The sequence below is a fragment of the Propithecus coquereli genome, unplaced genomic scaffold (genome assembly GCF_000956105.1).
Source record: "Propithecus coquereli isolate 6110/MARCELLA unplaced genomic scaffold, Pcoq_1.0 Scaffold11, whole genome shotgun sequence".
Taxonomy (NCBI): Eukaryota; Metazoa; Chordata; class Mammalia; order Primates; family Indriidae; genus Propithecus; species Propithecus coquereli.
Genome location: NW_012134969.1, coordinates 7,666,411 through 7,683,161, shown reverse-complemented (window position 1 = coordinate 7,683,161; position 16,751 = coordinate 7,666,411).

The following is a 16,751-nucleotide window of genomic DNA, read 5'->3' as shown; positions in this document are numbered from 1 at the left end:
CTACCTCCAGCAGTGCTACAGAAATGAAGGGTTTTTCTGGTAAGTGACCAATTTGTCTGAATATGTTAATTATTGCATGAACTGTTAAGAGCTTTTAGAACATTCTAAGAACATCTGAAGAATACCTTGATAATGAAATATCTTCCCGTGACTGTCATTTTTATGGTCAGTAGAAAGTTTCACACCAAAGAAAACCTGCTTCTGTGTTAGACACATCAAAATGAGGACTCAAAAAATGAGAATGAATGAATACGCTTATGTATCTGGCTAGGTTATACTGCAGTAACAAGCAGTTCCCCAAACGTAACAGCTTAAAGCAACAAAAGTTTCTTTCTTATTCATGCTGCATATTGCTAGGGTCTCTGTTCTGGGTCATCTTCATATTGGCACTAGGGCTGACAAAACGACTCCTGTCTGTGCATTTCTCATTGCTGTGCAGAGGGAAAAGAACACTCAGAGTTGCTCATGTGAGCAACTGAACGCTCCGCCCAGCAGTGAGGTGCAGCCCTTCCACTCACATCTCATTGGCCAGAACTGGTCACATGGTCCTGCCCAATCATAGGGGCCAGGAAATAAAATCTTTCTTTGTGCCCAGAAATCAGAGATCCGGAAATATTCAGTGTGCAGCATTAATAACCACTACAACACCATATTATTCTTAGAAATTACATATTTCTCTCTCAAACCAGGTTGCAAACTCCTCAAGACAATGAGCTACGTATCACAGTTTGTCCCTTGGTGTCCCCAGGGGACTGATTCCAGGACACCCAGCGATACCAAGATCCATGGATGCTCAAGTCCTGCATATAAAATGGCATAGTATTAGCATAAAACTATGCACACCCTCCTGTATGCTTCGAATCATCTCTAGATTACTTATAATGCCTGATACAGTGTAAATAGCTGTTATACTGTGTTTTTCATTTGTTTCATCTTTTATTGTTGCATTATTAGTTTTTGTTTTTATTTTTTTAAATATTTTCTATCCATGATTGGTTGAATCCCTGGATCCAAACCCTAAGGATACAGAGGGCCGGCTGTACTCCCTTTGTAACCCCAATGCCTAGGAATCTTCCACAATTCCTGAAGGGGACCAGTAAATGTTTGATGAGTGAATAAATGAATGGCCTTTCACTGGTTTCCCCTCCAACTTGGATTTTGCTTTAAATGAAGGGAAAATAGTTCCTTGGCTATAAGTAGCCACCTTAGATCTTATCAGAGTTTAGGGGGCTATTTAAGATAAAGCCCAGAAGAGCCCCTGCTGTGGTGTTAATGGCAAACTCAAGGCTAGTGGTCAAGTGTCACTCAAGGCATGATTCTGTCCTCTGAATATCCCAGACCTGCTCTGCTCTGACACTATGTGGCCAAGGTCAGATCAGGACTACTCGTTTGCAAACATCTCTCTCTGGTCAGCCAGTTCGAGTGGCTGAAATTTCACCACTAGAGAACAGTGTGGGAGAGGCAAGGCATGATGGTTTTTAATACTCAGCTCCCTGTGTAAGAGCTGACATGTTCAGACTTTCAGAGGAGAAAGGTTGGTCTCACCCTCTGCAATGTGGCCGCACCCATCTAAGATGCAAGAGATGTGGGAGACTGAGAAGCCAATGAGTGGGAGGAGATGTCAGTGCACAGAGTGGAAGGGCCTCCGTGGGTGCAGGCTGTGAGGGGCTATAAGCATCTGGAGGCTGAGGGGGTGGGTGCCCGGGTGGAAGGCAAGGATGTGGCAGGAGGGAGTCCGGGGATAATTTGTGCCTCCCTCATAGTGACCTCAAGGGCAGCTGGGCCAAGGCCATGTGCCAGTGAGGCAGGGAGGCCCAGCTGGAGGTGCAAAGGCAACAGCGAGGGCACCTTGGGCAGGACAAAGTGGCTAGACTTTGGAGATAGGTCTGTGTTCAAATTCTAGCTCCAGCTGGATCGTTCCTTGTTATTTAATCTTGAGTACATTCTTTATCTTCTCTGAGCCTAAGTTCATCTTCTGTCAAGTGGGATTAGCCATATCTCATAAGATTTAGGAGATGTCATATTCTAAAGCACTGAGCTTGGAGCATGGCAGGGGACAAGCACTCACTAAGTGGGAGCATCATTTTATCCTTCTCCTGCCCCAACTCCTTTCTAACCCACCCCTCAGACACACACACACACACACACAGACAATGAGAAAATTCTGTTTTATAGATGTATCACTCCTACCTTAGGAGTCTTTAGACCACTGTTTTTCCAAATTTTTGACCACAACACACAGTCAGAAATACATTTCAACAAAACCATGTGTGGGCTAGTGGGGGGAAAGGGGTGCAAACATTGATCTCCACTTTGTCAGGCTGCACATACGAGAATGACAAAGCCAACATCTCTCTCCTGCACAGCCGGAGAGACTCCTTCAAAGGCACGCCAAGGGAGTGAGGGCAAAGGCTCGTAGCAGCACTGCCTGTAAACACCCGATCTGGAGCAAACTCCACGTCCGTCAACCATGGGGCGGTGTGATTGCGGGAAGGAATGCTATGCAGCAGTGAAGAAGAGTGAACTCCAACTGCACACTTCAATGGGGATGGCTCTCGCAACCATAGCAACGACTGGAAGAAGCAAATCTCGGAAGAGCAGTTACATGGAGCTCAAAGACAGGCCAAACCAAACTCTGTTTTTCCTGATGTACACATGGGTGGTAAAATCATACAGAAAACCAGGGGATTATTATCACAAAAGTCAGGATGGTGGCTGCTTCTTGGTGTATGGGGGAGTGGGAGGTAAGAAGGGCCCGGAGACGGCTTCTAAGGCACCGGCTCTGTTCTAAGGCACTGCTCTTAACCAGAGCAGTGGGAATTCAGGTTCCTGCAAAGACTCTGAAATAGATCAATTGTATATATACTGCTGAGAGTTTAATATATTTCACAATGAAAACGAAGGCTAAAAAGTAAACAGAAGGACAGCTTATGTCTCACCCCAATACACACTTTCATGTATCTGTGCGTACATGGAAACACTAAAACAAAAATCTTGCAAAAAAACCTACCTTTATTACATGAAATACCCTCATATTTTTATTCTTTTCTATTTGGTCCAATCTTATGTTTCTTATGCTAGTTATAAACTACTAACCAAACTGATTTCAGAATCCACTAATGGATTATGACCTGTGATTTAAGAGGACTGCGTTAGACTAATGATAAATACCAACATGCCACCTTGCCTGGATCAGGAAGGCTATTTGATGTATTTGGCAAAGTCCAATGTCACCAGGGCAGCCCTTGTTCTGGGGAAGGGATTTTCCTCTTTTGATCCCCCATTTGCATTTCAACAGCAGAGCTTTTCCTCTGGGAAGCTCGTGCAGGAAGTGACTGCTGGTTATTGTACTGCAGACAGAACCAGGCGCCCTTATCATCTGATTCAAACAGCCCAGTGAAAAAAAGGACCGGATGCAACAGTTTGCAGGCTGAGTTCCTGGGGTAGAATAGCAGTCTCGCCAAGAGACAAACCAAAGTATATTATCAGGAAATAAGCAGCGGAAACTACACAGATGCAGCGAGGAGTGAGAACTGTAGCAGGTGCGCTTGAAGGACAAGGAATGCTGAGATGAAAATGGAGCTGTAACCGCGTCCTAGGCAAGAGCACTTTGTTCGGGAGCTGTCCTGTTGTGGTTGGCAAATTACGTGGAGGGAGAGGCTTGTGGGTGAAAGAACTTCTCGATGGCCAGATAACAGAGCCGCGAAAGAAACGATCAATAGACAAGCTGAGAACGCTCCTCCAGTGCCGAAATTACTCAGGACGTTCCTCTCCATTGCTTCCGCTTTAACATTGCTTTTAAGGTTGAGGGTGATCTCAGGGAGAACAAGCCAGCCCCCAGGACTCAAATCCATCTGAATCATGCTTTTGCCCAAAAAAGACCGGGCACCTGCTTGGATAATATCTCACTCCTTTCAGGATGCTGGGGTCCAAGCCTCGCTGCCCTCTGGCTTTCTTGGAGATTCCCAAGTTCAGCAAATGGTGACTCCCACACAGCCTCCCAAACCCAGCTAAGCCAGAGTAGGAGCCCAGGGGGCACCGTTTGCACGGCCCCCTGCTCAGCCAGCAAGACCCCGTATGGGCTGTATCAGATGGCCTCTGCCCTGGACTAGTCTCAGACCCTTCCCCAGTGAGTGACTGGAGGAGGGGAGGCTCTGGCTGCTTCTAAGGACTTTGGGACACACTCTAAGCTCTGAAGAGGTCAGTGCCTGGAGCATCCAGGTGTTACCCTCCGGGAGAGGTCAGAGTAAATTGCTGCCCAGTCTCTGCACCGAACCACAGGAAGGTCACAAAGCGTCATTCTGATAAATACCTGCTCGCAGAAAGGGTCAGAACCCTCGCTGTGCACTTCCAGGAGGCAAGGGAATCCTCGAGGTTCCAGACAGTCTCTGCAGTGGTGGCGGGCCACCTGAATCCAGCCTCGTCCAGCAGTGGGTTGTGGTGGGACAAGGGCAGGAATGGGAGAAAATGAGGAAGAAGAAATGACAGCCCTCTCACTTTCCCTTATTTTCTCCACAGTCACTGAAAATCTCTAGCCAGAATAATAAAACCTGGGTTCTCAAGCGCCTTTCACTTCAGCATTGTTTTTCCTCAATAAGAAGGAGAAACGTTCTGCACATTGTTGGTGCTCTACAAATCTATTGTCACCTTATACGCAGAGAAGATGGTCCCCAGGTGGAGTCAGCCTGTATACACTCAGGGCCTTTGTTTTGCGTCAGGGTACAAGCGATGCAGAAAATTAGGAACATTCTGTCCTCCAAAATTGTTCACAAGGCCAGATCTGCTGAGATGACATGAGACGTGTCCCTTTCACCCGCCTGTTGATGCTTCTTTGCTTGTGTTGTGGGTGGGAGGCTGCAGCTCTGTGTATGTGTGTGTTCATGCTTATTTACACATTGAAGAGACAGAACAAACTTCAGAGAGAAAGACCAGAAAGGAAAGGAGACGCAGTCTGTTAAACAAATGCTGGCATAGTGTGGGGCCACGGATCACCTTTCGGGGAGAGGGTTTTAGCTCATGGGACCTCCTCCCCAGTCCCTGGGGCTCTTGGCTGTTAGCCCAGGCTATCACGCAGTAATGCCTGCTTCCAACCTACTTTCTAGAGAGGACTCATATGTGCATTTTAGGTCTCCCCTAAAAAAGATACTCAAAGATTGAGAAGAAGTACACCATAAAAGCTTTATCAAACAAAGACGACGTTTCACAGTAGGTGCACACATCTTGGTAAAAATGGAAATTAAGCTGCAGTGGCTTTTTCCTGTGCTGCTTGTAAATGCACCCAGAGGGTAATAAGCCATGAGCACATGCAATAACTCTAATAATTGAATAATAAATAAGCATCAGATCAGGACGGACCGTGGGAGAGTAATGCCAACAGGCTGAGGCAGCGCCTCCCCAGGGCAGCGCAAAGGCAGGTTGAGACAGATCACAGAGGAAATATTAGGATAACCCTGTATAGATTTCCTGACCTCGGCATTTGTCCAGGACACGCAGCCACAAGTAAGCAAACTCCTAAATACACACCTAGCACACACCAGCAACCTCCTTGCAGCCTTCCGTGAGCCTGCTGAAACCGCGGTGGTGGTTTTAGCGTGGGCTTCAGACAGCCCCCGGCAGCTGCAGGCCAATTGCCTGGAGTACTTAGACCATCACAGAATTGGATGGATTCTGACTTCAGCATCAATCAGCTTCCTCACCAGGAGAAAAAGAAAGTGTGTACGGTGGGGGGAAGGGAATTAGGGTACTGAGTTGGAAGAATTAACATAATGGAAGGGAACAAAGCACTACATAGAATGTACGAATTCGTGGCCATATATAACTCATCCCTTGAAGCATTTTTTTTCCCTTTATGACTCCTGGCGGGTTTGGCCCTGTGATCTGGGCAATGTGGGAGGCGCCATTTCAATCTGAGGTAGGGGAGGGTGGAGCTCCTTCACTGAAGGAAGAACTGTGGGCGAGGGTGAGTAGGGGAGGAATGGCGGGTGCACGTGAGGACGTGCACGGCTCACATTTGTTGGGGGAGCTCAAGAAAGAGGTGCTACCTGATTAGAGGGGCAGCCCTTCCCCCCAGAAGCTTCTGTTGGGGATGTCGTAGGCACCACTAATAGAAACACCCAGAGCTTGCCTGTGGCCGTGCTCTTTTGGGCCCTGGGCAAGGGAAGGGGGCGTGGCACCCATAAATTGTGGTGCATCCTGTTAATGCCATTAGCATGACCTTCAGAGTAGCAACAAAGTACTAAGGTGTTAGAAATGGAAGACACAGTCTCTGCTTAAGTCCACAGTAGGGAACAGTTCCCAGACACACACAAGTCAATCTAACAGTTCTGTATTCATTTGACACATTTAGCATAGTGCACAGGGTCTTTGGTAAAGGCTGCAGCTGATGCCTGCAGGAGAAGAAGAGGGGATGTGGGGGAGAGAGGGGAAGGAGGAGGGGCAGAAGGAGGGGATATTGTTGATGATGATGTCCTGGGATGCTTTGATACAGTCGTTTCTGCAGAAAGGCATGAATTAAATAATCTATATTATTCCTTGTGACTTATGAAAAATGACTTTACTTTTCTGTTCAGTCCAACCATTCTATAAACATGAGTATTTTAGCTCTCAGTGTTGAGCACATAATAGCTGCCTAATAAATACCTATTGGCTGATTTTATGAATCCATTTAATAGATTGTAAGTGGAAAGACTAAGCCTGCTCCACCGTCAGACGGCTTGTGAACAGTGGAGTGCAAAGAGAAATCGATTGGGCAGAATCCCAGATGGAGAACATGTTTTTGAATAATGAGCTCTTTCGATTTCGTTGCTAAGCCCACCTTTTTTCTGCTGGGAGGGGGGGAGTAAGAACGCATCAAAGCCATGATGTCAGGGCCAATTCTTTCCTTGTCAAGGGGGAAACACACACAACCACGGAACCATTAGAAGCTTGAAAAACTTAGCTTTTGTTTTTCTTAGCTCCAATTTCTTGTTCTTTCTGTGAGTGAAAGTGAGTAAATTTTGAGCGCCTACTGTACATTCACTCAATGCAACGTTGCTTTTTTCAACTGGGTCCTCTATATCGTCAATACCAAGTCACTTTGGGAACTGTCAGCACCCTCAGGGACCTTGCAATCTAGAAGAGTTTTCAAAGCACTTACGTGTTACTACAAGGCAGGGTAGGGTAAATGCCCCGAGAGAGATGAAAATGAAAGTTAGCAGGTGCTCCGAGGTGGCAGAGACGTGGCAAGAGAACAATCTGCCATCTCCCTTGCTCATGAAGAAGGGGAGAGGGAAGAGACCCATCAGCACCTGACGGCTGGGTCCTGAAGCCGATCTGCCACTGCAGGTGTGTGACCAATGTGTTGCCTTCCTGTCCCAACCCCCCACGCCCCCATCTGGACTCACTCTCTGCTGCCTCTTTAAGAGTCAGAGTGACTTTTGGCTTTCTGCTTTGTGTTTCAGGGTCTGAATGTCTGAGACGACTTCAAGTGTTCTCAACATTTGGGCAGTCAGGAGGCTAAATCTCTGCTTACAAGTCAGCAGTCCAAGAAAAGAAGAGGGTAACGTGATTATAGGCTGACATTTCTGCAGTGTCCAATCTGAGAAGAGCTGGCTGTTTTCTAGGTTATCTAAACTATGAGCAGTCAAGGTGAAATGTCCCGGCGTTATCAGGAAATAGCATCATTTCAAGCCCTGCCATTACATGCACTAAAAATACCAGGTCTCTGCGTCTGCGAAGAGGAGGAAAAAGAATTAACCCTCCTCACCGAAACACACAGACCGCCCCCGTCGAGGCTTCTCAGTGCTACCTTTGCTTATATTCCTGACTTCTGGGTTTTGTCGTTAGCCCCAGAAATTTCTCGACGGATTTAGGTTAACAAATCTTGAAGAAGGACTGTTTTTGTGATAATAAGTGCGGCAGGGCCTCCTCCGGAATGAAAGGGCTGCTTCTCTTTACCACAGAGCGAGATTCAGGCTCTCCACAAAGAGCTGTCTGCTGTTGGTGTCCACGAGGATTTTCTTTTTTACAGGAGAGAGAGAAAATCAATCTGAGAGGTTACCATCAACACTGGTGTTAAAATGCCAGCGGAGGGTGAAAAATATCAGAGATAATGCCGAGGACAAGTTTACTCCCCAGATGCCCTCGTGGACCTCCAGCAGAAACCCCGAGTCCACCCTTCTAATCTGGGCTGGGCAGCTCAGAAGGCAGCAAATGCTCAGTATCTAAGAAAGTCACTTTCCCCCGTATTTTTTTAAACATACAAGTAAGCACATACTCAGTGCAGGAAAATAGAAAATACAGATAAATAAAAAGAGATAAAACAACCAACCAAAATTCTACCACCCAGAGAAAACTGCTGTAAATATTTTGGTGTATATCAATCAAAACTTATATGTGTGTATGTTTCTTAATTAATTTATTTTTTATTTCAGAATATTACAAAGGTACAAGCATTTCGGTTACATAAATTGCTTTTGTACCCTGCCCATCCCCCAGATAGTGTGCATTGTACCCATTAGGTGTGAATTTACCCATCCCCTCCTCCAGCCTCCTACCTGCTTGATTTCTGATGAATGTTATTTTCTTATGTGCACATAGGTGTCATGTGTGTATTTTAATAGATTATTTTTATACATAATATTTTGTGGCCTAATTTCCCATTTAATATATCATGAATATCTTTGCATATATCACACATGTATACATATATCTGTTATATGTATATACATACACATGCATATCATCATTTTATTATTTTTAATGGTTAAATAATATTCTATTCTCAAGATGGATCGTAATTCATTTTTTTTAAATTTTTTTTTATTTTTTAAAAATAAAGATGGGGTCTCGCTCTTGCTCAGGCTGGTCTCAAACTCCTGAGCTCAAGGGATCCTCCCACCTCAGCCTCCCAGAGTGCTAGGATTACAAGCGTGAGCCATTGTGCCCAGTCTGTAATTCATTTTCGATCTTTTATATTGTTGGACATTTAGGTTGATTGTAGCCTTTCACTATTAAAGGACTGCCCTAATGAGTATCCTTGTACATACATTTTGCATTCTTATCTGTGATTTTCTTAGGATAAATCCCTAGAGTGGAATTGCTGGGTACATACACATTTTAAAGGCATTTGCTATATATTTTCAAATGGTACTCCAGGACTATTGTTCTGATTTACACTTTTAGCAACAGAGTCCAAGAAAGCTTCTTTTCCTGACCCATGAGAGGCACCTTTTTAAAATTGTGAGTATCATCTTTGCCCTTGGACTCCCAACCAGGACACACTTCTTTTCTGACAGCAGGTTACAGAAAGAGCTCTGTAGCACTCATGTGGCCCAGACAAAGAGAGATGGGCATGCAGCCACAGACTGGAGGAATCACAGAGATGGGCTGTCAGGACCCAGTGAGATTTTGCTCAAGAGAAAGAAAGAGAGAAAAGGGCAAGGTGTCATCTTTAGAGATATGTGGCTCAGTTCTCTTTCTTTCCTTTTTGTTTTAAAAAGCATCCATACCTTGAATTTATATAGCATCACTCCTCTGAGAAAGTTAGATCACCCCAGCAAGGTTAGGGCTCCAACCCTTTTCCAGATTGAAGTATAACAGACAGTTGCACTTTTACATAGACTGTTGTTGCAAATCTTCCCGCTGCCATGCTCAGCCCGGGTCTGGCAATCTGCTTCACTGTGGCGTGCCTGATGGCAGGAAAGAGCGCTGAGCCTCTGGCGCCAAAGCCAGTGCTCCCTTCCAATGTCTTCCTCTTTCACCTAATAGATAAGAGATTGGAATAAATATACATTAACCCCAACATCTGTAGTCAAAATTGCTCTTTTGACCTCATTCTTGGTATCAATTTTTGTTGTCCTTTATTTCTCCCTAAGGAAGCACAAATAAAGGAAAACTAAGATCTGGTCCCAGCTACTCTAGGGACCCTGTGCCATTCACTACATGAGTAGGACTCTGTTCACTGTGTGAGCCATTCATGGTTTCCGACCTGTCAGGAGGTTCACAGCATAAAAATCCCGTTCATTTAAATAGTGCTCTGAGGGGACTGTGATGGTTAATTTTATGTGTCAACATGGCTAGGCCACAGTACCTGAATATGTGGTGAAACACTAGTCTAGATGTTTCTGTGAAAGTATTTTTTCAATGAGATTAACATCAGTGAAGCAGATTACCCTCCATAGCGTGGGCCTCACCCAATCAGTTGAAGGCCTTTAATAGAAAAAGACTGATCTCCCCTGAAAAACAGGGAATTCTGCCTGCAGATAGCCTTTGGACTTGGTCTGCAGCATCAACTACTTCCCAGGTCTCCAGCCTGCCGGCCTACCCTGCAGATTTTGAACTTGCAGCCCCCACAACCAATTCCTTAAAGTAAATTTCTCTCTCTCAATCTCTTTCTACCCTGACTAGCACAGGCCATTACCAACATGTAACAGAGCTTTCTAGTCAGGGTTTCTACCTTACCTAGTCTCATATTTAAATCCAAGAAACAAGCACAGGTGAGCTCCATTCCTCCCGTTTTTGGAGACATGTTTATGTAAGAATGATAATTAACAGGAATGTTCCAGGTGCTACACCAAATGCACAATCCAACACTAGGAGGCTGGCCTGGGCACTCTCATTTCCGAAACGGATGCTAAGGCCTGGGAGGCTGGGCTCCCTGCCTCTAGACTACAAGTAGCTCTGAGCAACTAGCCCGGGGTTCAGATCCAGGTTCCCCTGACTTTCCTGACTCCCAAGTTCAGGCTTTTGACCTCTATGGCATCCTGACTTTTTATAAAAGTGGCTTGACACTTGAAAAAATATTTAGTCCCAGCTGAGCACAAGCAGGACTCTAAGACATTTTATTAATACTTCCGAGCAAGTGAAAACCACTCAAAGACTCTCAGGTTCTGAACACACTAAATGAGATTTGGAGGAGGGTCTTTCCCTGTGCCCATGCATCAGAACTCTGTTTCTCCAGTTTGAGGACTCGACCTCTCCACACTGATTGTTTCCATTTCTTCCTCTTCATCTCCAGCTCTGGTCCTTCTCTAAGGCCTGTGACAGGCAGGGCTGGGCTCTGCCCTGCTTAGGGAGCCCCTGACTCAGCTCTTCCCAGGAGCCCAGTGGCCCTATAAGGGCGACCTCTGGCTGGGGATCCTGTCGGCTGACCTACCCTTCAGCTAGGAGACCTCCAGCACCCTCCCTGAACTTCTCATTCCCTCTTTGCTGCCACACTCTTCTCCCTTCATCCTTTTCCTTTACAAGTAAAAAGAACTGAAGTGAGAGCTAAGGGGAGAAGAGGAGGAGGAGGAGGACCGGCGCTATTCCTTTCCTCTCTTCCTCCCTCTCAAGTCCAGATGCAGTAAACACATAATAAGCATCTTTCAGCCATGTCAATAGACGCTGCAGCAACTGTAACAGGAAAACATCAATGTGTTTTAACACTCCAGGGGCTACAGCTGTAAGAAAGCCTGTCCACCACTGTTTGGAGACATGGAAGGGAAAATGACAGTATGACAAGAGGCCCTGGGTTCCCATTTGGTTCCAGGCAGATTACAATATGGAAAACACCATTTGCCTTTCATTGCTGACACATCCAGTGTTGTGGGAGTAGGTTCTCCCAGAAAGTATTCACTGTTTTACCATAATCTTCCCCATTTCCCTGGGAAAGATGTACAGAATCATCCTGCCTCTTTATCTCACTGTTGTCACCCTCCCCCCACCCTCCGTGATGCCAGAAGCAGCTGCTGTTGCCTTGGCAACCTTACAGAATAAACTTGTTGCTTTTGGACCATCTGCACCCAACCTGGGCTATGTGCAGGCTGTTTGCTTCTTTTTCCTGTTTGTCACCTACCAAAGGTCAGACTTCGTAGTTCAGCTACTGACCTTCCCGGACAGTGCCACCAGGGTAACTGGACTCACACCTGTCTCAGAGCCGCAAGGTGAGCCCTGATCCATTCCACCGGATTCAAGTCTCTCCCATAAGACCCCTGGTAAAACACACGCCTGTTACCAGGGAGACACGACCCATCGACACATTACAATCCAATGGGATTAGTCAATTTTCTTGTAGGAAACAGAATCTCAAGGGATGGAAGCATAGGACCAGCTTGTAAAAAAAAGACAGTGTTTTCAAATTGTATGATTTTTACTGATTTTTAAATTGATTTTTAAAAAGAGCTATCTATTCACCTTGTTCCAAAAGGGATACAATGCAGTGATTATAAAAATATTTGCTTCTTAAAACAGGTTTGAAACATACAAAAAAAAAATGTTTAAATTACCAACCATCCTGCTACTCAGAGACAATCGCTGGTATTATTTTTGTATGTTTTTTCTTTTGTACTTTTAAAACGTATATTTCTTTTCAAAAATAAAATGGATTTGTTTTATAAATACAATTTTATATCCTGATTTTCCTCATTTAATATATATTGGACATTTTTGCATGTTTTAAATATTATTTAAACATGATTTTTCTCTCTCTTTCCCTTCCTCCATTCCTCTCTTTCTTAGCGATGTATTCTTTATTTGTTAAAGAAGCTGGTTATTTTTCCTATAGGGTTTCCTACAATCTAGATTTCAAAATCGTGTTTGATCAGACTCACACTTGTTACTTGGCAAGAATACTTCACGAGCGCTGTTGTGAGCTTCCCAGGAGACGCACAACACCTGGCTGTCTCTCCGTGTGGTCAGCGGTCATTGATGGTCACTGCCCAGGTCCACGACTTCATTAAGAACTTCAACAAGGTAATATTCTCACTTGACCATTATTTCTACATTTGTCAACTAGAATACTTCTGCAAAGAGAAACATCTCTTCATGGACTATTTGATCATACTGAAGTACAGTTCATACAAGAAAGGCAGGACAAAGCTCAATTCATTCCCTTTATTTGCCAGTTATCAAAACAATGAATTAAGAGCCAAACATAATCCAAAGTGAACTAATTAGTTTCTTGGTATCATAATGAATGCATGGATTTAAACATATGTGATGTGTTTTAATCCAGTGCAGTTATTATTTCAGTGATGCTCCAATTGTCCCCTGTTCGGCACGAGAGCCTCTTCATGTCTTTAACAAGACCCTAGCATTTTTTTTCCTAGTTTTTTTTTATTGCTTCCTTACTTTCCAGAGTGATAAGATGTTCCAGGCTCATCTTACACATATCCACTCCAGATCTAGAACTAGCCATTTCTTCAAATAGATATGGTTTGTTTGTTGGTTTAAGTAGGAAAATTTATGTAGAAATCACTGCGTGTTTATGCAGAATTTATGCAGAAACCACATATGTGTTCTGTAGTGCTCATTTTAAGATATTTTCAGTGGACAGAACCAAGTAATACCCTTTCTTCTTCTCCTCCTCCTCCTTCTCCACCTCTGCCTTCACCTCCTCTGCCTCCTTAACATAAAATACACCACTGTCGTCATTGCAATTCAAATTCAGGATGACGGCATTTTTCTTTACCCTCACCCATCTTACACCTGCAACTCCTTTCTCTCACACCAACAACACCAACATAATTATTTGTTTGCTTCATCAACAATACACACACAACAAATTGCCCCAAAACTTAGTGGCTTGCAGCAAGGATAAACACTAATTATATTATAGTTTTTGTAGATCAGCAAATCATAAGCAGCTTAGCTGCACGTTTCTGGGGCAAGATCTCTCATGAGACCTCAGACAAAATGTTGGCCAGGGCTGTGGTCATCGGAAGGCTTGACCAGGGCTGGGAGATCTGCTTCCAAGGGGCCCTGCTCACATGGCTGGCAAGCTGATGCTGGCTGTTAACAGAAGACCTCAGTAGCTCTTCTCGTGGTCTCCCACTTGACTGCTGGAGGGTCCTTACATCATGAAGTCTGGCTTCCTCCACAGTGATAGAGGGCAAGGTGTAAGCAGCAATGCCTTTGATGATCTAGCTTCAGAAATCACACATTTTTATGTCTATCACATTCTGTTGTTATAAGTGACTCAGTATGTCTGGTACACATTCAAAGGGAAGAGGGAAGAGAATTCCTCCAGTTGAAAGGGGAATGTCAAAGAATTTGCAGGCATATTTCTTTCTGCTCTCTGGCTACAACTTACTTACATTCTGTTGCATGAAATATACACTCACCCCTTCCAAAGACTCCCCAAAAGTCTCATTCTTTACAGCATCAACTTGAAGTCCAGGATCTCAGTACCTAAATCAGGTGCGGAGGAGACTCCTTGGGTGTGTTTCCTTGAGTTCATCTCCTTGAGTACAGTTCCACACAATCTGAATACCTGTGATCTAAAGAGAAAAGTTATTTACCACCTCCTCCCCCCACATACACAACATACAACGGTGGCACACGCATAAGATAACACTGTAGACCCTCCCCCATTCAAAACAGGTGAAAACAGAAGGCACACAGGAATCCCCGACCCATAGCAATTCTTAACTCCATCAGGGAAGATACTGGAAACTCTATGATTAGGACTCAAGGCCTGAGAATGAGTCTCCATAGCTCCCAGCGCCAACACCTGAGCTCTTGATTCCACCTCTAGCTCATTCATTCTTTTTCATGAAAGGTAACTCATGTTTTCTGCTGAATAGTTTTCTGAGTTTACTTCCTGCCTGTAGAAGTTTGAGAATTCAAAGTCCTCTTTTCATTGTATACGGATTCTGCAGCTTTCAGTCCAAGCTTGTGATATTTCTGCCAATTTACTTCTCTTAAAAACTTCATGGATCTCCTATGAGTCGTACTGTAGCCCACTTAGAGAAAACCACACCTATAAACCCCTCCAAAATAAGCCTTTCTCAACCTTGGACTTCTATTTACAGTCTTTTCGAAACCCTTTAGGTTTTCACTAATACTTTCAGCTTCTTTTCCACTGCCCAATTCCAAACCCACTCCTAAGTTTTAGAGTTTAGTTATTATAGCACCCTACTCGTGGTACAAACTCTGTATTAGTTATCTATTGTTGCATGACACATTACCCTAAAATTTAGTAGCTTAAAGCAACACTAAGGATTTGTTCTGTCACAGAGTCTGTAGGTTGGAAATTTGAGAGCAGCTCAGCTGGGCAGTTTTCATGAAGTTGCACTAAAGGATTTGGCCAGGACTGCAGTTGTCTGAAGGCTTGACCAAGGCTTAGGCATCTGTTCCCAAGGTGTCTAGTTCCATGGCTGGCAAGTTAGTGCTGGCTGTTGGTGGAGGGGCATATGAGTTCCTTTCCACATAGGCCTTTCCGGAGGGCTGATGGAATGTCCTCATGGCATGAAGTCTGGCCCCAGAGCAAGTCATACAGGAGAACAATGGGAAAACTGCAATTCCTTTGACAATCTAGTATCAGAAGTTACACATCATCATTTCCACAATTTTTATTAGAAGCAAGTCACTAAGTCTGGCTCACATTCAAGGGAAGGAGAATTAGATTCCACCTTCTGCAGGTGGAGGTATATTTTTAAACCACCACAAAAACCACCAACAATATAATTGCTAAAAGTGGTTAAAATTTTCATACTTCTTTTTGTCCTTAGAGTGTATCTTACTAAGGATTTATAGTCAATTACCATGTTCCAAATTCACTTAAAATTGTCCTCTCTGTGTGCATATGCTACCAACTTGAAAATCAGTTGATTTGTTTTATTTTGCTTTTGACTTTTTGAGATTTCTTTTATGTTTTGTTTTATAATTTTATAAAATAATTTCAAGGTTTCAAAGACAAACTATAGAACAAGGATTATTCAGAGAATTCTAGCTGCATTTCTGCACCCTCTACCTTTTCCCCTTCTCCCTTCTATATTAACTTCATTAATAGTTTTTATTTATTCTACATTTTTAAAAACATAAATAACTACTTAAATAAATATGTATTCCCCATTCTAAGATAAATATTTACATGTTATGCACAATATTCTTCACATTTCTTTCTTCATCTACCAATATAACCTGAATATCAATAGATAGAGAAAAAAAATCTGACAAAACCCAACACCCAATCATGATAAAAACTCTCAGTAAGCTAAGAACAGAGGGGAACTTCTTCAACTTGGTAAAGAATATCTACAAAAAGCCCACAGCTGACACCATACTTAATGGTGAGAAGCTAGAAGCTTTCCCACTAAGATTAGGAACAAAGCAAAGATGTCACTTCTTACCAATTCTTTTCAGCATTGGACTGGAAGTTCTAGTTAATGCAGTAAGACAAAAAAAGAAAATAAAAAGCATACAGATTGGGAAAGAAGGAATAGAACTGCTTTGTTTGCAAATGATATGATCATCTATGTAGAAAATTCAAAAGAATCAACAAAAAAACTTTTTGTAACTAATAAGTGATTATAGCAAAGTTGTAGGATAAAAAGATAGTATGTTAAAGTTAATTGCTTTCTTATGTATGAACAATAACCAAGTAGAATTTGAAATTAAAAACACAATATCAGTTACATTAGCACCCCCCAAAAAAGAAATACTTAGGTATAAATCTAACGAATTTTCAACAAACAGTGCTGGAAGTGGACATCCATTTACAAAAAAAACAAAAAACAAACAAACTTAGACACAGACCTTACTGTCTTCACAAAAATTAATTCAAAATGGATCGTGGACCTAAATGTAAAATGCAAATCTATAAAACTCCTAGAAGATAACATAAGAGAAAACCTAGATGACCTTATGGTATGGTGATAACTTTATAGATAGAACACCAAGACATGATTCATGAAAGAAAGAATTGATAAACTGAACTTTATTAAAATTAAAAACTTCTGCTCTGCAAAAGACAATGTCAAGAGAATGAGAAGACAAGCCACAGACTGGGA